The sequence below is a fragment of the Aotus nancymaae genome, unplaced genomic scaffold (assembly GCF_030222135.1).
Source record: "Aotus nancymaae isolate 86718 unplaced genomic scaffold, 86718_ANA_hifiasm-v0.15.2.pri h1tg000131l, whole genome shotgun sequence".
NCBI lineage: Eukaryota > Metazoa > Chordata > Mammalia > Primates > Aotidae > Aotus > Aotus nancymaae.
Genome location: NW_026988546.1, coordinates 10,950,196 through 10,972,083, shown reverse-complemented (window position 1 = coordinate 10,972,083; position 21,888 = coordinate 10,950,196). Strand labels below are relative to the sequence as shown.

Here is a 21,888-nt window from a genome sequence, read left to right as displayed (position 1 = left end):
AGAAGTGCTGAGCAAAGGGGGAAAAGCCCCTTATAAAACCATGAGATCTCATGAGAACTCACTCACTGTCATGAAAACAGCATGAGGAGAACTGCTCCATGGATAACTGCTCCCATGATTCAGTTGCCTCCCACCACATGTCTCTCCTACATGGGGATTATGAGAAAAACAATTTAAGATCAGACTTGGGTGCGGACATAGTCAAACCATATCGCTTGCTCTCTTCAGATTTATTGGTGAACCTAAAAGTCACATGATTCTCTAAAACAAAGGTGTCAATGAAATTGCCCAGGGGAAAAAAAAACCTTCCAGAATCTTCCATCATACAGTTGTCACCTGCAAAGACCTCTGAGAGGAGCAAGTAGAAAGTTCTGCCTTACTCTCCTCATTTCCCCCTCCAAAGGCAGTCACAGCCTTGCTGACTGAATTTGGAGGTGGTAGTATCAATTCTGTGCTTCATCCTTGAAGTATGATACTCTTCAGATATTCCTAGGACCAAGGACACTGCTGTTTTAAGAAACATAATTTGTTTCATCACACAAAAGGTGTATTCATAGTGCTGCCACAGATAAGACATTTTGTCTGTAAGGAATTTGTCAACAAACGTATTTAACTTTCTTTTAACAGAGTGAATTTTCTTCCATTTGCTGTGGAATACACTTATTTTTTTTAATTCTATTCACTTATCAGGTATTCTACTGAAAAAATTGTCATCAAGTTGGCAATGTTTTGTAGAGGGGAAATAGATCTTTCAGCAAAGTGTAAACTTCCACTGCAATAGATGGCCTCCATTCCCTCAGTGTGTAAGTCTGTTTTTTAGTGATTAAGCAATGCTGTGAAAGAAAGTTAAACCTCTTTGAAAACTGTACTGTATTATTACCACTATCACTGTGACTATCATTACTGTGCGCACTGTTCTTAGTGGCTTACATATATTACCCTGGGTTTTCCAGAAAGTAGAGCTTGAGGAAAATCTCATGTACTACCTCTTTCATGGAGAATTTCATCCCAGAGTAGTAGTAGTTTGGAAGAAAGGGCAGTGTGGCTGAAATGCAAGGAGCAAATACAAGGGTGTGTTATTGATGTATTTGATGACACGTAGCTGTCATCAAATGACATGTAGCTGATTGCTCCATCACCTGGGACTGTGGTAAGCTAAACACTGGCCCCCAAAGAAATATCCACATCCTAATCCCTGGAACCTGTGAATGTTACCTTATACAGCAAAGACTTTGCAGATGTCATTAAGGCTCTTGAGATGAAAGATTACCCTGGGTTTTCTGGGTGAATGCTACAGCCCAACACAAATGTCCTTGCAAGAAGGACGCAAAGGCAGGTTTGATACACAGAAGAGGAGAGGGCAGTGTGATGAAGGAGACAGAGTGATGTGGTCATAAACCAAGCCACAGCCACCAGAGGCCAGAGTAGGCAAGGGAGGAATTCTCCCCGAGAGCCTCTGGAGGGAGCACACCCCCCGCCAATGCCTTGCTGTGAGCCCACTGGTACTGATTTCACACTTCTGTCCTTCAGAACTATAAGATAATACATTTCTATCATTTTTAACCACCAAGTTAGTGGTAATTTGTTACAGCAGCTACAGGAAACTAATACAGGGACCATCCTCCCAGAGCATAAGGGACTAAATCTCAGGACAAACCGATTGGGTGGAGGGTAAGGGAGGTAGGGGAAAGAATTTGTTTGCCAGTTTCAGCCTCTGATTGATTGGTAAGTGGTTTTTGCCTTGGGTTATGAATCCTCCTTTATTTCCTCCTCTTACTTCTGGGTTGAGTGTGGCTGTGCACTGATTTTTGCTGGAATGTCTCATGCTTCAGGGGCAACAGAGAAGCCTCAGGGTGGAAGGAGAGAAGCCAGAAAGGTACCCAAGGAGAGGCTTTACTGGGTCATGCACTATAAAATCTATTGTCAGGCAGCTCTGGTGAACAACAGGACAAAGGTCCTGGGCAGTGTGGCTGAGTTGGCACCAGAGAGGTAGCTGGCAGGGGGTTCTGAGATAATGGTCTCCTTAGTTGGCATCACAACCCACAAAGCAGTGGGAGATGACGTCTTTAACAGGCTCCCATCCTACAGTCTTGAAGGATCCTGCTGCTCCTCAGGGCTGCTGTGTCTCCCACTGGAGCAAAAATCTGTCTTCCTGTATCTCTATCATTAGCTCCAGTTTTCCTTCTTTTTTCGTTTTTGAGGCAGAGTCTTGCTTTGTCATCCAGGCTGGAGTACAGTGATGCAATCTCGCCTCACTGCAACCTCTGCTTCCATGCTCAAGCGATTCTCTTGCCTCAGCCTCCCTAGTAGCTAGGATTGCCAGCACACACCACCATGCCAGGCTAATTTTTCTATTTTTAGTAGAGATGGGGTTTCACCATGTTGGCAAGGCTGGTCACAAACCCCTGACCTCAAGTGACCCACCCACCTTAGCCTCCCAAAGTGCCAGGATTACAGGTGTAGCGTTCCTTCTTCATGTACATAAATTAAAGCTCATTCTTATACATAAAAGCTATCTCCAAATACTTGAAGATTGTTTTTAATCTTTTTTTTTTTTAAACCAGGCAAAACACTCCCTATTTTTTTCAACTTGGCTTTATGGAGGAGTTTTCTTTTTGTGACTGGTGGCCACAGCAGGCCCTCCTCTGGACAGGCTGCAGTTTATCTTCTCCTCACCTTACAAGGCAGCTCACAGAATGCACCAGAACTTCAGGTATGGTCTGTTCAAACACAAAGGACTTTGGCTTTATGGATGTTGCTGGAGGTGGATTTCATTTTATTTTGTTTATTTTTGACAAACACATCATTTTTAGTTGTACCATACTTAGTGCTGATTAAAATGCTCTTGTATACTGGGATATAGATGCCTGTATAGAAGCACGTAGTTTTAAAGGTACTCAAAGAACCCCCAAGACTCAATCTGTTTGCAAATGCTATCAATGTAGGTGAGAGACGAAAATGCCGCCCCGCATCAGGGCATATCAACATTCACAGTTTTATGCTGAATTGAGGTCAGTAGGTGATTCCCACGGTTTGGTACCAATGCCAGCTTGGGGAGCATTCTCAGCCAAGTCTGCCTACCGCCAACCCTTCCCCGCAAAAAGCCAACTTCTGGAGCCGCTTCTGGAGGTAGATTTACCCAGGTGAGAATGTTACCTTTCACATGTCTAGCAGTCAGCACTGATTTGGATTCTGTGCTGCTTGGTCCAGTCCAAGTCCTCAGGGTCTTCTAAAAGACTAAAAAGGCCTGGGTGGGCAGGCATTCATCATCGCTCATCTTCACACAGCCCTGCGAGGTAGGCATTAGTGTCTTCATTTTGCAGATAAAGATATGGGCTCAGCAGGTCAGACTTTCTGCCACACCAGGTGGGAGCCAGAATTAATGTGGAGCTCAAGGGGGTGGAGGTACCTTGAATTTCTGTAGTTGGACCGAGCCTGGAACTGACTGTGCTGGAGCCCCTGAAGGAGCTCGGTAGCACACAGTTGGTACAGAATGGCTGGACCTCTGTGTTTCTGCTCAGCGACGAGGCCTCCTGGAGTCATGTATGTCAGGGAAGCAAGCTCCTGTAGTATTCTGGCCCAATCTCTGCCATTCACAAATGTGGGAGCTTCATTGGCTTGGCATGTATTCGCCAAGTGCCTGTTGGGTCTCTTAGGCCAAGCCCAGGTCAGAATAGAAAAATAGAGGTCCTTGGTGTGGCTCATGCTGCCCATGAGTGAGTGGCAGGGGTTGGAATCAGAGATCTTTGTGTCTCACTCCCAGTCTGGGTTCTGTGGTGGACCCACACACAGCTTGTGAGCACCCTCTGGGCTGTCTACCTAGACCGAGGTGTTCTTAAACCTATGAGGTGGGATAATTTTGTATGAGCATTACTCACATTTTTACCATTCAGTTTTTCTTTTCACCTCTACCTCATTCAAGCAACTGGCCACTGCCTGCTTGGGGCTTCGGGGAGGGAAACGACTCCGGAAAATGAGTCTTCTCCTGTGTGTGACAGATTCTTTAGGATGACTCCCTCCATCCCCTCTGCAATCCCCATTCTAACTGGCATTTAGATATCCCCACTCTAACCAGTCTCCTGCTGTGGAGGCTGGAAAGTCAAAAGCTCCCCTTCCCAACTGCCCTACAAATTGGGGTGCTCAGATGGCTACAGTAGCATGCCCCATGAGCTGCAGGCCACAGTCCATCGTGGCTGCTCTTCCAGTTCCTGCTCCTCCTCACTCCTGAAGCAGGCAACAGTCAGGACACAACTGACCTGATTGAAAGACAGAAAGAGCCTGGCTCCTTGCTTGTGTCTTTGAGCACTGTACCAGATATTTTTATGTCCTGTAATAAATATTATTGGTCAAGCTATTGTTGTTGGGGTTTCTGATATATTTGTCCATAGGCAAGCCTTACCCAATACATTGTTTTGTTTTGTAACAGCCCCAGTTATTAGGGGAACAAAGGCCTCAGAGCCCAGTTGAGTACTTGAGACCATACATCCAGGCAGTAGGCAAGTCTGTGGGGAAGTGATGGTCATGATGGTGGGGTCTCATGAAAGAGCCTTGTCCTTGCTCTCCAGACACCAGGGTAAGGGCCACTTGGGTGGAACGAGAGTGTGTCCAAGGCAGTTTAGGTGAACCAATGCCTGAGGACCAAGTGGAGGGATTATGTGATATCTCAGAGGTTGCCAGATTGAGTTTCTGCCATTTTTAAAGAATGAGTTTTCAAAATAAAAATTAAATTATAAAAAGTTATACTTTTTAAATACCAAAGTTGTGGCCCGAGATTCATACCAGCCTCTACTAGGATAGGGAGAGCGCATAGAAGTACTCTGTGAAAGAGCGAAATAGGTGGATGGCCTTTAAAATGCTGGGGTATGGAGGGTCTGCTTGCCTTCCACACTTGCACAGGGTTTCAGTGCAGAGCTGAGGCCATCGGGACTGGGTGTTGGGGCACAGCTGCTGGGTTCACAGTTCTAGGGTGTCGACTGACCTCCATTCATGGCCCCCATTCTCTCTAGCAATCTATGAGGCATACATTTGCCCTGGGACTGGTTTTACTATGCAGGTGGATTCTGGAGGCGTGGTGATGGAAAGGGATTCTGGAAGGTGGTGGGGCAGGGAGAGGACACTTGTCTGTCTGTGGCACTCATGGAAATGTTGCTGAACACTGCTGAGATGGAGGGGGAACTGGGCTAATCAGTTTTTGATTTGGAGATGATTATAATTAAGCCAAATCATTTCCTGCCTTCTTTCAGCCCATCACTTCTCTGATCTTTCATTCGATTAAATTCAATTCCTTTGAGCAGCTACACGGTGGTTACCTGGTACTCTCAGCACTGACTGGCTTTGAATGCATCTTTAAAACCCAGTAACTGTGTGATCTGGAGTCATTTTATGTCTCTCTGTGTTGTCTGGAAAATGGAGGGAATAATAGGACTTGCCTCACAAGGTCATGTGAGGGGTAAAACCCTGGACAGGGTTGGCTTATAGCAGGCAGTCAACTAATGCACAGGCGGTCAGCGTCACGTGGGCCACTGGGTTTGCTGGTGTCCTAAGGTTCCCTCACCAACCCTATTGTTCCCTGGAGACAGCGGCCATCAGCCTCACTCTGACTGAGCTACAGAGCAAGGCACACATCTAACCCTTTTTTTTTTTTTTGCACACGAGCAGCAAGCAACAAGTGCATTTTATGGCTTTACCTAGATGGCCTTGTAATTGAAGAGCCTCACTCTTTGCGTTTGGTTTGTGAGGAGGATGTTTGCTTCAATTCACTCCCTTTATACTTCCTTGAAAGGTAGTTTCTCCTCACTGACTCCCCACAGAAGGGAACCCTTGCTCCACCCTAGCAGGGGCTTCCAAAAATTGGCGAGTTGTGTTGCAAGGCTAAATTCCCCATTAGGGAGTTGCATAAAGTTGGAACAAACCTTTTAACGTAAAATCCCAAATTGCATCATTTATTTCCTTTGTTCAAGTCTAATAGTTTAGCTATTGATGATGATGATGATCACAGCAGCAGATCCCGCTCCAGCTCCCACCCCAGGAAAGGATTCTCGATGACAGCTGGTTTCACTCTATTGCTCAGAAGAGACATATTCCGATGAGCTCCCACCCTTCATTCATTATGCTGCAGTCATATTGGTAGCAGACAGAGATGAATGCTGTGTACTTATCTGATTAAACTGCCTGTTGTTTTAAATCTATTTTTGCAGAGACCTTTTCCTGTGATAGACATCCAATGACATAACACATTAAAAATTATATCTGTATCAGTGGCTTCTACTATTATATTTATGTGGTGTGTATGTGTGTGTGCATGCATGCTCTTGTGTGCTAACCGACTGGTTCCTAGTTATGATCAATATATATCCAAAATTATGAAATAATTGCAGCTTTTAAAAAGGCAAGGTTGGAGTATATATATATATTATTGATTAGTTAAAACAAAACAGGCACAATTATGTAAAACATCAAATATGCAAATTACATTAAAATGAAAAAGTACAAGAAAACACCGTATCCCTGGCCAGGCATGATGGTGCACACCTATAATTCCAACTCTTTGGGAGGCTGAGGTGGGTGGATCACCTGAGGTCAGGAGTTCGCAACCAGCCTGACTTACACGGTGGACCCTGTCTCTATTAAATACAAAAAAATCAGCTGGGTGTGGCAGCGCATGCCTGTGATCTGAGCTACTTGGGAGGCTGAGACAGGAGAATCACTTGTACCTGGAAGGTGGAGGTTGCAAGTGAGCCGAGATGGCGCCATTGCACTCCAGCCTGGGCAACAAGAGCAAAACTCAGTCTCAAAAACAAACAAACAAACAAACAAACAAACAAACACACAACAAAAAAAAACATTGTATCCACCAAAGCCTTTCCACCTGAATGACAGACTCTCCATTGTCGTTTGCAATTCACAGGCCTCGCTTCCAGGCCATTTTCCTCCTAGCTTTGCTGCTTCTTTTCAGCAGGGCCTGGGGGACAGGATTGCAGATGTCTCAGTCCTTGCCCACTGCTGTCATTAGAACCTTCATTAATCTTTGAGTTCCTTGCCCCCACTTTGCCAAAAGAATAATGCCTCCCCCAGAATTACACAAAAATCAATGGCAAAGTTAATTGAAATCTGGATCTCTTAATGTTTTTCTGTTTCTTAAGTGATTGCTTGATTTCTGAAAAGTGAGGTTGAACTCAAAGGACGGCTTTAATTGAGGGTGAGTGAATTGGTAAGAGAGAGAAAAGAGAGGTAGATAATTTTCCAAGTGACTGAAAGATAGTGTTTACATTTAGGATTCCATTTCCTTTCAAGTTTTACATCAGGGGATGAAGGAATGTGAGCAGACGGGAAGAATGACCAGGGCATTTTCACAGCACAACTCCGTGCCCTATTGTCTCCTTAAAGGGCTGAAAGGCTTTGAAGGAGCCGGACCTCATCGCTTTCCTTCCAGGAGGCCAGAGAGAGCAGGAGGGAAGAGGGGACAACATGGCAGAGGAACTGACCATTAGAAGGTAGCCAGCTTCTTGATATGAATAGTTTCCTACCTTTTTGGTGATTGAGGGGCTCATAATGTAGGCATGGGCCTTTCTTTGGCTTAATATTCACAATATGTTTTCTATTTAGAGAAGTTTATAGCATGGAAAGTAAACTATATTTCACCAGATTCTTACATCCATGTGTTCAGGCAAATGGGAAAGATATTTTGCTCTTTACTTATAGAGGAAGAAACGGACACTCCTGCAGATTGTAGTTAGTTCAAGGCAACCCAACCAGTGATTAGGTCTTCAGGCTTTAAGGGGAAGAGAAATGGGGCCAGGAATTTACCTCGATGGAACTCCTGACAGCGGAGTGTGCAGGTTTCATCTTCAGCCAGTTGGGACCCACTCTTAGTTCCTACAGTGCAGTCCCCTCACTGACTGCCATTTAGGCCACCGAGTGCTGCAATTCAGCACCATTGTTCCAACTTCCATTGGTATCTGCAGCTTCCAAAATGTTCAGACCAACAGCCCTGAAAGTCATCTGGTCAAACTTTACAAGAGAAGAAAACTTATCCTCCGATTCCTGAAGCCCTGAAGTCAGGGATTTGATTACGCTTATCATGATCTCAGCTTCCACTGCTCCAAATGTGATTAGTTTTGTAATTAGTTAATGTCATTACCTGTCATCAAATCCAGACAATGTTGGTCTCTAAAACTTCTCCTGGCAGAAAATCCCACAGCCTGTCGTCTTTCTCCTGTTGAACACAGTTTCTTTAATAATCCTGGCAACCATTCCTCATTCTTAGACCACAGGTTTGAAAAGTTGGGAGAAAGACGTATTTCTTGTATTTTTTGAAAAGGCAATTTAAAATACCTCAGTCTCAAAATGTTTCTTCACTCCAAGCAAAGCATAAATATAATCTTTTCAGCAAATTTGGTATCGCATTATACTTTCCTTCTTATATATCTTGGCTATATTGCTTTGGGCAGAATGGCCAAAATAAGACCCAGTATACCATAGGGAAACATTCCATTAAGAAATATTTTCATTATAAAAAATACTGCTTGTCTCTTATTACTTAATTCCTGTTCAATATTGGGCAAACAGTTTTCTTCTTTGCTCCTCTTCAGTCTTTCAGCAAATACTCACAGCTTGCAGATACTTGGAACACAGCAGGGGATGAAACTAGCTAAATTGCTGTCCTCCAGAATCTTACTTTCTAATAGGGGAAGGTAGTCAATGAACATATAAAAGTAAACTACACCGCAAGTGGGTGGGCCATTTTCCATTGCCTCCCCATACCTCCTTGATACCCTTTTCTGCCCTGCTTTGTAGAGAACCCTGTAGGGCATGGATCATTAAAGAGGGCATCAATCGTTTCCTTGCCCTTCAGAATCCAACTGAGTCAGCAATCTGAGACTGAAGAGCACAACAGTGAGCTCAGCATCCCGATGCCTCTGTCCCTCCTGATGGCCTGAGGGTAACACAATGGCCTTTTTGGGAGGGACTCAGCCCACTCCAATATTGAGAATCAGTCCTCCTCAATGTTGGGAATTAGTCCTCCCTAAGGGTGGGAATCAGCCCTCCCTAATGTTGGAAATTAGCTCTTCACAAACATTGTGTATCAGTCCTCCCCAATGTCGAGAGTCAAACCTCCCTAAAGGTGGGAATCAGTCCTCCATAATGGTGAGAATCAGTTTTCCCTAATTGTGGGAATCAGCTCTCCTCAGTGGTGGGAATCATTCCTCCTAACAGTGGGAATCAGCTCTCCCTAGTGGTAAAAATCAGCTCTCCCCAATGGAGGGAATGAGTCTTCCGCAGTTGAGGGAGTCAACCTTCCTCAGAGGCAGTTTTTCTTAATGGTGGGAATTGGCACTTCCTAATTGGAAATTTGCCCTCCCCAAAGGTGGGAACCAGCCCTTCCCAGTGGAAGAAGTCAGCCCTCTCCAGCTGTGGAGAGGTACCACTGGGGAGAAGGGCCAGTTCCTTTCAGTCTCCACGATGGAGGGAATTGGCCCTTCCCAGCAGCACTTCAAGCTTATGAGTGATAACTGCTCGCCACTGTCTTGGTGTTCCTAACCCTCACTCCACGTCTTCATTAGTGTCACCCCAGTTCACCATTTGAATTAGCCATCTGTTTCCCACAGGAATGCTGACAACCACAGTAGCTTAGATGGTGATCAATGCTATGGAAAAGTGTCATTTCTTCCCTGCTCCCTAGTTCAGCAGTAATATTACTTGTTCTTACCTGCCACATTTGGACCAAGTGTCATCTAGCATCAGGTTGCATTGCTGTCCTGTGGTTCAATTACTTGCTGATAAGCTGTACAAATTCAGTCACCATCATTGTACATTCTAAAGCAAGAGAACCCTGAAGGCAGCAACCATGTTCTGTGATATTTGGTGAATCCTCAGTTCCTCATGTAGTGTGAGGGGAGATAAACACCTATTTATCCACAGCCCAGTTCAACAAACTCAGAGCAGTCTACACAAGGTGGTGTCCCCTTAACGTGTTTCCTGAGAACCTTCCCACCCAGCTCTGCCTCCTGCCCCTGCCAGCCCAGCCCTTGCCCTGTGCTCATGGGGCCACTTGTACATTCCTAGTCCACTTCGTGCTCTTATTCGGCTGTGAGTAAAGACCCAGTTCAAGTGTCCTCTTCTCTGAAGTCTTCATTGGTTTCATCATTTCAAAGAAGTGGGGGGCCTTTCCCTTTAGCTTTGGGAAACACACATTTGTACATCACCAGGCTGTCTCAGTTGACTCGTACCTTTTTGTTTCTAAGTAACTTTTAAAGATTCCTGGGTTTTTTCCCTGTCCAGTTCACACTGGCCTGCATTGGCTAGATAAGCCAAACCCAATATTTCCTTTGTCTGCATTTAAGCTTATTGCTTAGCTTTGGGGAGTGAACCTGGGCTCCGAGCTCTGCAGTTCAGGTATCTCCTCTTTTTGAAAATATGTTCCAAGGATTCAGATGGGCTGGAGCTTGGTCCGTGTTTGCGGGTAGTATATAGACTTATCAGTTTCCTTCTGGAGGCCCCAGATGGATGCCATCCGGTCAAGGAACTTTGCTCCTCTGTTCAAGTTTTTCAGGTTACTCCATTACTTTCCCCCTAGAGACTTCAATCTGTGTTAAGTCCACACTAGAATTTCCTGAGCAAAAAGCCCTTGCAATGTGAAATTCCTCACTTCTCTTGATGATAAAAGTGATGCAGAAAGAAAAAATAACAGTTTTCGTTACCTGATGGTACTTATTAGTTAGCTCCCCTCAGAAGCAGCGCTGAGAGATTTCAGGTACATTTCAGTTATACTCTGGGGGAATTTGTCAATATACACCACTGAGTGGACACCACAAATGTGTACATTGTTTTCATCTGTAATGGATGAAATAAAGATAATATTCGTCATTTAACCATGCACTTAAGAATTATTCAGTGTCCCATTTAAGTTGAAAATTCTCAATGTATAGCAGCCTATTTAAAAAAAAAAAAAAAAGAAAACACACCAGTCTGGCTAAAAAATATCCTCAGGAAACCAGCCTGGAAGAACAGAGGGTGAAACATGAATGAGCTATTTAGCTTTTCTTGGAAAATGGCATAATTCTCAGAGGAATGAAAGGCCAAGCATTCCCCAGATTTTTGTCAGACACATGTGCCAGTCCACAAAGTGCTGGAACCCCAAACAGAGAACCTGGATGGATTTCAATTTCAGTAATTCAGGTGTTTGTGGCATAGAATAAACACCACCCAGAAGGCAGTATCATGAGTTACCAGAAGTCCCCATGTGTAACATAATTTTAGGCAACATTTTCAGCTTCTTCTACACAGGGATAGTAAGTTAGTCATTCAGTTCAGATAAGCAGCAGATTTAACTATTTAAAAAAAGAAATCTGCAATCAACCAATGTTTGGAACTAATCTGCTGAATTAATTTGTTTCTCTAGGATCATGTAGACCTAACTTTAATTTGCTGATGTCTCCATTTCAATAACTCAACAGAGTGCCTGTTGCGTGGATATGATGTAGCCCCCATTGTGTTAGATGCTAGGAGCTACCAGAACACACCACCATGGTTCCTTCTACTTTCACAGAGCATGCGGTCTTAGCAATGAGGTAAATACTTATGAAGCAATCAGCGGATAGCCCAAGACATTGCAAAAAATGTGAACACTTACGGGACAGAAACGGAGGGGAGAGAGAGAGAGAGAGAGAGAGAGAGAGAGCGAGAGAGAGAGAGAGAGAGAGAGACAAGGACTACTGGACTACTTCAGAGAAGACTTTAGGCAACAGGACAATTTAATATAGTGCAGAGGAATTTGATTAGTTTGAGGAAGAGAGATAGTTTACCAGGCTGGAAATTGGCAAAAGAAAAGCCACTAATTGTAAGAAAATATGTATCTGTCAGGTGTTTCTATTTACTTATTTATTTATTTAGAGACAGGGTCTCACTCTATCACCCAGGCTGGAGTGCAGCAGAGCAATCACAACTCGCTGCAGTCTCAAACTCCTGGGCTCAAGCGATCTTTGCACCTCAGCCTCCTGCCCAAGTAGCTAGGACCACGGTTTTGAGCCACCTCACCCAAAAATGCTTTTATTTTTATTTTTTGTAGAGATGAGGGTCTCACTATGTTGCTGAGGCTGGTCTTGAACTCTTCTCCTCAAGCAATTCTCCTACCTTGGCCTCCCAAAATGCTGGGATTCCAGGCATGAGTCACCAAGCCTAGCCTTGTATTTCTTTTTTAAAAAACCAAGAACTTTACATGCATTCGTGACTTTGCATTTTAATAATCATATGACAGGTATTTTGGCTCCCATTTTGGAAGTGAGCAGACTGAGTCGAGGATGTTCAGTAATCTGCTGAAGATCACCCAGAAGGAAGCCACTGAGCTGGGATTGTTTTGGGGATACAGAAGAGGTCTGCCTATCTATTTCCTTCCTTACAAATGAAAATGGCTGGCACTCTGGACAATTGCATTTTGCATGTTCTTCTGATACTGTGTGTGAAGAACTGACTGGGAGAATTTAGGCGCTAAGACAAAAATGCATCTGGGTATTTTCTAAGCTTCAAGCTACAGAGAGGAACAGAAGGGCTAAGTATGTTGGAGTCTCAGTATTCAAGGTGGCTGCAGCCATTTGCCACCTTAAGTTGTGTTGCCTTTCTAGCTCCCATGAGCTCTGCGGTGTGGTAGAGGAATCCTGGGTAGGACATCTTCCTTGTTCAATTAAGGACAGAGTCTATGCATAGGCTTCTCTACTCCAGGGCAGGTCATGTAATGTTTTATACTCAGAGAGAAGTCTAGGAACATGTGGCCAATGGCTAGTTTCCTCCAAATCCATCTTTCCTTTCTTCCTGGGTATGAAGCCATTCAGCTAGAGACTATACTTCCCGGCCTCCCTTGCAGGCTATGAGACTAAATTACTGCTTTTGAAATGGGTTTCCCGTCTTAAATGGAAATCACTCTTCTTGGACGTGCTTTCTTTCTCCCTTCCAGTAGGTGGGCACCTGATGTGCTGGTAATCCCATTCCACCAAGCAGATGAGTACTGCCCTGCAGGACAGAGGAGCAACAGAGAAAGAATCCAGACCTTTGAATTATTATGTGTGACAGAACATCCTGCCAGCCTAAACCAACCAACTCCACAATACATGTGAAAAAAAATCAGTTCAGGCCGGGCGTGGTGGCTCACACCTGTAATCCCAGCACTTTGGGAGGCTGAGGCGGGTGGGTCACTTGAGGTCAGGAGATCAAGATCCCCCTGGCTAACATGGTGAAACCTCATCTCTACTAAAAATACAAAAATTAGCCGGGTGTGGTGGTGGGCTCCTGTAATCCCAGCTACTCAGGAGGTTGAGGCAGGAGAATGACTTGAAGCTGGGAGGTGGAGGTTGCAGTGAGCTGAGATAGCGCTATATTGTACTTCAGCCTGGGTAACGGGGCGAGACTCTGTCTCAGAAAAAAAAAGAAAAAGAAAAAGAAAAAGAAAAATCAATTTGACCTTATGAGCTACTCTATTTTGGGGTCTTTTTAATGTAAGAGCTTAGGTTTGACTCTGAATAATGCAGAATAGTTCCAGGCTAGGAAGTAAAACATTGACTTCAAGTCAATATTTTGTCTTCTTTCCCACTTTCCTTCCACAAATATTTATGGTGCATTGACTCTGTACCAGGCACTATGCTAGTTGCTGGTGATGCTAAACAGAAAAGCCATGGTTCCTCTCTCGTGAAGCCTACTTTCTAGTAAGAAGAGGCAGACAAAAACAAGTAGACAGACATAAAGTTAAAACAACTATGGACTGGAATATGTGTTGCAAAGGACAAAATCTTGGGTCTGGGATAGTAATGAATGGGAGAGAAGCCCACTTTAGACAGCATGGTCAGGGCAAGCCCCTGTGAAGAGGTGGTATTTTAGTTGAGCCCTAATGGACGAAAGAAGCCAGGGATGCCAGGAGCGGGAGTCCAAGAGGAGGGGAGCATGTGCAAAGGCCCTGGGGCAAAGAAGAAGTTGAGCACAAGGAACTGAACACAAGAATGAAGAGGGGAGAGAAGCCTCACAGGAGACTGGCAATGGAGATGGGAGCCAGGTTTTAGTTTTACCCTCAGAGCATCAGGAAACTCCCTGGTGGAAGATCTTTAAGCCAGCGGTGGAGGTGGGAGGTGAGATAATTCACTTAATTATTTTAGGATAAATTTCACTGCTTGATAAAGAAAGGACAGGGAAAAGGTAAGAGTTTCTATAGTTGTCGTAGGCCATAGTGGTCCTGGCAGTGGAGATTGGAACAGGTTTTAAGAAAAATCACAGAAAATGTTTTTCTAATTACATAATAATATTTGAAAGCAATTTAAGTTTTTAAAAAACAGTGTAAGCCAGTTTTTTTTTTAAAGAGGTTCGTTGGAAGAGGGTTTCTGAACCAAGATGCTGCCCTAATTCCAAACAGGCTGGGAATTGCTGGTTTAGAGGTTAGTGGTGCTGTCATCTTGTCACCATTTGTAGTTTTTGGTTGTGGGAGAAGCTGTTGAAAAGGATGTCTCCCCAGAGGCACTGGGCACTGCTCTTTCTGGGGCTTGTAAGAGTTGTTGCCATGGGGCTTTAGAAAGCTTGTGAACGGCCTGGTCTTTGGAATTTCTGCTCTTTATTTAGAGAGAGCAAAGAAGGAATTAGAAATATTTTAATTTCAAATTAAATATTTAAATGTAATTTGAATATATACTTAATTATAATTTAAATATACAGTTAAATGAAATATAGTTAAATATTTTAATTATAAAGTAAACCTTCCCAGATCATTAAAGCTGCCTCTGTTTTTCAAGCAAGTGAGGTCCGTATGTAAGAACCACCATTCCTTCATTTATTAATTCCTAATGGGGATTTGCTTCTTAAAGAGCAAGATCCTGACTCTTTTTGGCATGACTATTGACAGGGAAGGAAATCACACAGTTCCCAGATTTGCGGAGCTTGATGCAGTTAGTATTGGAGTTTTGTTTCTTTACTGCCCTTAGAAATAGGAAATTGATTTTTTAATCTTTATTATTATTATTATTTTTTTGGTCAGAGAAGTGACACCCGGGTCTGAACCGTTCCAAGTTAAATCTATTTTGAGACTTGCTTTTGTTGAGTTAGGTTTTTGCATATCTAAGAAATCTGACAAGAAAAGAAGTCCAAGTTTCTGCGTTTGCACATCAGGAAATGGTTAGTGTGCCCCAGTCTCGCCTTACAGACCTGCTGAGGAGAAAAAACTTCTTTTCTCTTCCCTCCCCCCGCCCTGTCCCTCCTTTCTATCTCTCGCCTGCCCCAAAGGCTTCTCGGAGGGAATGGGCCGGGGAATCCAGGCATGCTTGACCGCCCCAGGAGAATGGCCCTGCCGTCAGCTCAGCTGCGCTCTGCTCCCTTCGCTGAGAATGGGGACTCTCCTGGGGGCAGGAGGAGGGAAGAGGGCAGCGAGGAATCACACATGGCTGGGTTTCCTATGGCAAGGTTCCCTTGTTTGTGCTTTCTTCCTCTGCTCCAAAAAAAAGCCCCTGGAAGAGGCCTGGGGAGCCAGATCAAATGTACTGGCTCCGAGCCAAAGCTTGACTTCTCCGGCCAGGAACTCCAGGTTCTCAAGTCTTCATTTCTGTCCCGTTGAAACTGATAGGGAAGGTTAATGAGATTAACATGGCAAAACACTGCGCGCTTCTGAGAAGGAAGGGGCCAGATACGTGCTGTCCACGAGGAAACTACGGGCCAGTCCACTCCAGTTTGGGACGTTTTATCGAGCTCTCTTCTAGTTAAACTTGATTTTTTTTTTTTTTAAGGCAATTCCAAAGTAGGATGTATTCAGGGCTAGTCGGAGGAAGTCTCACCAGTGGCTACCCAGTGAATTCCTGCTGACCAGTGAATGAATGAGGGTCCCATTTTGTTTTTGCCTCTGACCTTTTCACCAGCTTAGCCCAACCCATGCCAATCTTTCCGATACACAGTGATAAATAATTTCTAGTGTATGTCTCTTCATTCTGAAACGAGGTTGGATGTCTGATGAAATGTGGTAAAACAAAATTACGGACAGAAACCAAGTACTTTATGAAGCAGAAAGATGAAAAAGTTCTTTGGCTAAAGATGTTCTGAATAGAAGATTCCAGAGAAAAGTGGAGAAGATAGGAATTGTGTATGTGTATGTGCATATTGGTGTTTACGAGTATTTTAAAAAATGAAATAAAAGTGGAGAGGAAAAGGAGGAAGAAGTTTTGGTAAATCTATAAAATCACCACAATTTATGAGAGTTTAAAAGGCAATTTCTTTTTAAGGGGCAAATTCCTAATTTCCCACATAAAAGTATGGGAATTGAATGGTAAATCCTTCTCTGCTGACAAGACCCCTGAAAAGAGGCATGAAAAAGAGTTACTGTTCCGTTTCCATTCATGTCTCTTGAAAGCCCGTGGATGTGACACTGCGCTGGAACACACAACCCTGGGTTTCAAAGCTGCCCGGATGACTTTTCAGAAATGATCTATTGTGGCGCTTTGTTTTGTCCGGGTCGCCCTCGTTTTGTTCTGCTCTGCTGTATCACTCTTCTGCTGCTGCCATTAATCCACCCTGTCTACTCCTCCCCATTCAGAGGCACATTTTAGCCCTCGCCCTGCACAGAGAGCCCAGGGATGAAATGGCTGAAAGGCTCAGCATCACTACTGAGAGAGGGACGGAGGGAGAGAGACAGAAGAGGAAGGCAGGTGGGGTGGGGGGCGGTTGCTGGGCGCACAGGCTCACCTTGGTGGTGAGGGTGTTTAAGAAGAAAAGGATAGTAGGGAGAGGGAGGGGGACAGCCATCTCAGATAGGCTTTCTCCATCTGTTGGGAGCCTGGGCAAGTGGGAAAGAAGTCTTTTTCGAACGCTTCAGTTGTATGGCTGGGCTACTTGGCAGGGCACTGGAAATGACGAACTTGTGCAGCCTGCAAATGAGACCACTCAGTTTTCAGTTTTGATTTGATTCACTCACTTGTAGTTAGGTAAATACAGGCTCTGTGTGGCTCAAGGATTGTCAGACTGGGGTAAGGGGCCAAAGATACAGTGATGATGAAAAAAAGAAAATTAAATTAGAAATCTTTCGGTAAGTAACTCAAATTTAGTTCACTTTCTTCTGTCCTCTTGGAAATATCATAAGAATAACTTAATTCTCTTAAGTTATATTCTACATAGGGAAGTTTTTTTCCCCACCTATCCTCTATCCTACCGATTGCCTGCTTTTAATGGTGCAAAGGGATGGTCTAGAGGTCCCAGAGGATCCTGTGATATTCCAGGTTGTAAAGTGGTAACAAAGGTTCTCCAAATATCAGTGGCTTCATATACCAAAGTCTGTCACTCTCACTCCATGTCCAGTAAGGGGCAGCAGGGGCTCTGCCTATCAGTGCAGGGGCTTGGAGCAAGGGAGGATCACTCTACATATGCATAGTTGATCTCCAAGGACTGAAGAGGGGACCTCTCGAGGCTCTCACACTGCTCATCATGCCACTGGCTCTGGAGATACTTCCTCTTACAACTAATCCAGTGACTACAGCTGCATGCGGGCTCAGCTTCTGATAACCAGGAGAAAGACAACAAGCAGCCCTCCACCAGTACAGACACTGCGTACCTTCTCAGGGATTCCCAGGGAGGTGAAGAAGAAAGAGACGAGTGAAATACTTTCAAGACTTTAGCTGAATAATGAAAAGTCAGTCTTACTTAATTGGCTGGATTCTTATTACAAGACAAATCTAAGATGAACATTTCAGATAAAAGTTGGACCAAGGTTCAGGAATTAAACGTTTTGAACGCGATATAATCAGCCCCAACCTCCACTCTCAAGTGAACTGTGTAGTTCAGGTAAATTACCTAAACCACTGGGCCTCCATCCCAGATAGTGAATCTGTGGGCCTCAGAGTCACTGGGGGCACTTGGGAAAGCATCCCTGTGGGACTTCCCCCGCAGAGTTGCTGATTCAGGAGGCCTGGGGTGGGGCCGGGGACTCTGCCTTTCTACCCAGTGCCCAGGTGCTGCTCAGGCTGCTGGTCCAGGAACCACACGTTGAAACTGTTTCCGGATGAGCCCGATCTAGATAGAAAACCTGATTTTTCCATAGGAGGAAGAGGTAGAATTTGTTGATAAGTTAACAAATAGCTACAGTGAAGTTTTCATGTTGAAATTTGACTGGAAAATAATTCACTGGAGTGTCACTAATCCTTAACATTTATTTTTGAGAGCCCATTTGCATGTTGGGTTGACATATATAGTTTAAAGACACATCTCAATTACATGATGTGGTCTGGACAGCTGCCCTTGTGGGGACAGAGGCTGCCACTAAACTCTGAGCAATTACTTAAAATTAGACTTGTCAAATTTGTTTAGGGTGAGCAGGCAGGTACATACATTGACCTAATGTCACTCTTCCTGGAGAGACGTTGTAATGATTTTGTATATCAATCAAAGTATTTAAATACTAATGCCGCCTTCATGCCATAATCACCATTCTAGTCAGATGTCATTTTTAGAAGCCCTTGGGGATTTGCATCCCTTAATTATTCTTCAATACCCAAACCAAGCATTCTTTAATTGGTGTAAATTGAACAGTGTTCCAATGCAAACAAGGAGAGGGTACGTTGATCAATGATTCCGTGCATGTCTATTGGAAAGTCATTGCCATTAGATCAATTAACAAATCCTTAACCCCTTTCGCTTCAGTGGAAACATCAGATAGTGGGGCTGAGAAATGCTACTTCTACTTAAGTCATCACCATTGGGAAGCAGTGGGTTGTCATAACAAAATCTCAGCTTTTGAAGAAAAGGTTAAAAAATCCATCATAAAAATACCCTCCGTCCCAATGTCAGAAACCGCATTCAGAAGCCTTTTATGAGAGTTCAACTAGAAACAAAGTGTTTCTATCCTCTGGCAATTCGGCTCCTTTGTCTCTCTCTCTCTGAATTGGAAAGAAAATAAAAAATTTTGTTAACTTGTCAAGCCATTCTTTCCCGCAAATATTTTTTGTTCTTCATAGTGTGTGCTCCATCTAAATCACACAGCCTAGTTGTGGGCGGGTAACATGAAACGTATTCTCTCCTACTTTTAAAACAACTGAGAAGAATCAAGACACTTTACTTAAGAAGCCCAGGAAACATCCATCTTATGAATGTGCCATGCGTACTTTCCACTCCTGCCTCTTTCTATCGACTTTAAGAAATTGATTATTTATTATTGGAGTGGGAAGAAAAGGAAGTGACTGGCCTATCACACACCCCTGGCCCCCATCTGCCCGTCTCTCACTTCAAGGCTCAGACAACTGTGCTCTGGTACTACTCGAAGGGTAGTGGGTGGGTGTGTTCCTTTTAAATCTATCTGGTTTTTGACAAAATGTGCTGGTTCTTGGGGAGGAATCTTTCAAGTTGATTTAAGTCTGAGTTTTGAAGCAGTGCAGTGCAGAATACTTAAAATGAGTAGAGAGGAGGCGGAACGGAGTTGTCGGCTTCCTTAACAATCTGTTCAATTGCTGAGACTTAAAGGGGCGCTTTTGGTGGGGAAGCTTGTCTTAACACATTGAGCTATAATTTATACGCATTCTGAATCAGTGGATATTGCTTAGTTTTCAATAATCCAGCCAAGCGTTTTGAAGGCCTGGGGTGAACCTTAGAAAGTATGTCTCAGCCTCTGGGGTCCAGCCCAGTTGGAGGAATGCAGGCAGAATCAGAATGCACTTGATTCTCGGTGGTCATCTTCCTGTGCCGCTGTGGGTTTCAGGGGCTGGAATGCCCTCCTTCACGTCAGAGCACATTCATGATGGGAAGCCAAGAGGGATCAGTATTTTTTAAATCAGGGGCTGGGTGTGGTGGCTCATGCCTGTAATCCCAACCCTTTGGGAGGCTGAGGCAGGTGGATCACTTGAGGTCAGGAGTTGGAGACCAGTCTGGCCAACACGGTGAAACTCCATCTCTACTAAAAATACAAAAATTAGCCAGGCGAGGTGGCACATGCCTATAGTCCCAGCTACTCGGGAGGCTAAGGCAAGAGAATTACTTGAACCCGGGAGGTGGAGGTCATAGTGAGCTGAGATTGCGTCACTGTACTCCAGCCTGGGCAACAGGACAAGACTCCATTAAAGAAAGAAAGAAAGAAAGAGAGCGAGAGGGAGGGAGGAGGCAGGCAAGCAAGAAAGGAAAGAAGGAAGGAAGGAGAGAGAAAGGAAAGAGAAAGGCAGAAAGAAAGAAAGAGAGAAAGAGAGAGGGAGGGAGGAAGGAAGGAAGGAAGGAAAAAGAAAGAAAGAATTGGGACCAACTTTGAGAGTGAAAAAGCCAACTTGAAAATGGACTGCAGAGTGGACCTGCCCCCACCCCACCTCCAGTTTCAGGGGATCCTTCAGGATCTGCATTGGTGCAACCTCACATCTTTCCTGGTTCATTCCTGTCTCCCCTTTTCTCACAGACGCTGCTACTTGACCATCCTCAGCCTTCCCAAGATTTAGATGGTCTGCAGGAGCCTTTGCATGTGATGGGCACATTGAATTTGGGAATAAAATTCTTGGTTCTGATCCCAGCTTTTCCCATTAGAAACCATATTACCTTTCTGGGTTTTGACTTAGTCACCTGTAAAAGGACGAAGTTGAACTAGGTGAACTCTGAGATCTTTTTGAGACCTAACAGCTGAAGAGTTATTTTCTTCAATACCCACTCCCACTGAAAGCCAAGGGAAGGGAGCTCACGTGGCATTTCCTTGGAGTTCATGCTCTGATTCTCACCCATGGAAATAGGCATAGAAATCAGTGCTAACTTTAATGTGCATTTAGATCCTCTGGAGTCGTGTTAAAACACAGATTCTGGTTCAGGAAGCATGGGGTGGGACCTGGGATCCTGCCTTTCCGACAGCTCTCAGGTAGTGTAGCAAGGCTTGAGAAACCGGGCTTCAGACTGTAAGCTAAGTGAAGCCCCGTGGTTGGCCTGTTTTGCTTATTGAGGGGCACCCCGGCACTGCCCAGCTCAGAGTGTACAGTTACCCTGTGTTTGAATAACTGAATGCAAGGACGCGTTCTGAGAGAGAGAGGGGTGAGTCAGGGGTACTGATCCCGTGGTCAGATGTCATCCACAGTCTTCTGTTTTACTTTCGATTGGATCAGAAGCTACTGGCCACTGAACTGGCTCCTTGCCTCACTGGGCCCTGTGCTGTTGGGAGGGCAGCAGTCAGCGTGCAGCTGGGGAGTGGCTGGTGGAGAGAATGGTGTGTCCACTGCTTCTGTGCCCTGAGGCTGACTACTTCAGACCATCACCAAGAGCCCCCAGCTCTCAAGCCTTTGTGCATACATGCTTGCTGTCCCCACTGCAAGTTTCTCTTTGATGTTCATTTCAACTATGGTGAAATATTTTACAGGGGTGCAGGTCCCATACAACGACTGTGGCTCCAAACATCACAGTTTTGAGGACGGAACACTGATCCGGGAGGTGAAATAGAGGGGTGTGATTCTGGCTGGCCCACTAACTAGGGGAGTGATTGCAAGTCAGTTACACACTCTGAGCTGGGCCACAGGAGAGCAAGATGGTGGAGGCCCTGTGGACACTGCAGTGTGTAGGGTGAATAAGAGCCTGAGTTTTTATTTTGCTGTATGAGGGTCAGTCCTCTTTAGAGGCATCATGCCTTATGTGTCTCTCGTAATCCCCAGACCCTACCAAGTGTGAGCACAGAGGCAGTTCTCTCTTGCTCTCTTTTCTCTGTCTCACAGACACATACACACTAATGGAAATGTTTGCTTTTTGAGCATAAACTATTTTTAGTACAGAGCCTCCCAACCTTTACTGATAAGATTACTTTGGGCTTTGTCAAGTTCCCTGATTACCAGCCCTCTTCCCTGAGTTGGTAGGTCTGGGATGAACACTGGGAATCAGTCCCCTCAGGCCTCTGTCTCTCTCTCCCTCTCTCTTTCTCTCTCTCTCCCTCTCTCTTTC

At 44.6% G+C, this 21,888-nt stretch overlaps 1 long non-coding RNA gene across 8 annotated transcripts in view; it reads left to right on the top strand.

Moving 5' to 3' along the window:
• Positions 1-21,888, top strand: part of LOC105730369 (uncharacterized) — a 120,896-nt gene that overhangs the window by 48,143 nt on the left and 50,865 nt on the right. For 6 of the 8 annotated variants that reach the window (XR_010340710.1, XR_010340709.1, XR_010340714.1 and 3 more), the window contains 2 exons: positions 691-803; positions 2,565-2,713. The exons of 1 other annotated variant lie outside the window; for it this stretch is intronic. This is a non-coding gene — a long non-coding RNA (uncharacterized LOC105730369). The remainder of the gene's footprint in view (positions 1-690; positions 804-2,564; positions 2,714-21,888) is intronic. One more of the 8 variants, XR_001110470.3, reaches the window with a different exon arrangement.